Source organism: Cherax quadricarinatus, chromosome 26, assembly GCF_038502225.1.
Source record: "Cherax quadricarinatus isolate ZL_2023a chromosome 26, ASM3850222v1, whole genome shotgun sequence".
Classification (NCBI taxonomy): domain Eukaryota; kingdom Metazoa; phylum Arthropoda; class Malacostraca; order Decapoda; family Parastacidae; genus Cherax; species Cherax quadricarinatus.
In genome coordinates, this window is record NC_091317.1 from 12,031,965 (window position 1) to 12,032,968 (window position 1,004).

Sequence of the window (1,004 nt, forward strand, 5' to 3'; positions counted from 1 at the left end):
GGTGGGCGTGGGGGCGCCCACTGTTTGGAAGGTGGGCGTGGGGCGCCCACTGTTTGGAAGGTGGGCGTGGGGCGCCCACTGTTTGGAAGGTGGGCGTGGGGCGCCCACTGTTTGGAAGGTGGGCGTGGGGGCGCCCACTGTTTGGAAGGTGGGCGTGGGGCGCCCACTGTTTGGAAGGTGGGCGTGGGGCGCCCACTGTTTGGAAGGTGGGCGTGGGGCGCCCACTGTTTGGAAGGTGGGCGTGGGGCGCCCACTGTTTGGAAGGTGGGAGTGGGGGCGCCCACTGTTTGGAAGGTGGGCGTGGGGCGCCCACTGTTTGGAAGGTGGGCGTGGGGCGCCCACTGTTTGGAAGGTGGGCGTGGGGCGCCCACTGTTTGGAAGGTGGGCGTGGGGGCGCCCACTGTTTGGAAGGTGGGCGTGGGGCGCCCACTGTTTGGAAGGTGGGCGTGGGGGCGCCCACTGTTTGGAAGGTGGGCGTGGGGCGCCCACTGTTTGGAAGGTGGGCGTGGGGGCGCCCACTGTTTGGAAGGTGGGCGTGGGGGCGCCCACTGTTTGGAAGGTGGGCGTGGGGCGCCCACTGTTTGGAAGGTGGGCGTGGGGCGCCCACTGTTTGGAAGGTGGGCGTGGGGCGCCCACTGTTTGGAAGGTGGGCGTGGGGGCGCCCACTGTTTGGAAGGTGGGCGTGGGGCGCCCACTGTTTGGAAGGTGGGCGTGGGGGTGCTCACTGTTTGGAAGGTGGGCGTGGGGCGCCCACTGTTTGGAAGGTGGGCGTGGGGCGCCCACTGTTTGGAAGGTGGGCGTGGGGCGCCCACTGTTTGGAAGGTGGGCGTGGGGGCGCCCACTGTTTGGAAGGTGGGCGTGGGGCGCCCACTGTTTGGAAGGTGGGCGTGGGGGCGCCCACTGTTTGGAAGGTGGGCGTGGGGCGCCCACTGTTTGGAAGGTGGGCGTGGGGCGCCCACTGTTTGGAAGGTGGGCGTGGGGGCGCCCACTGTTTGGAAGGTGGG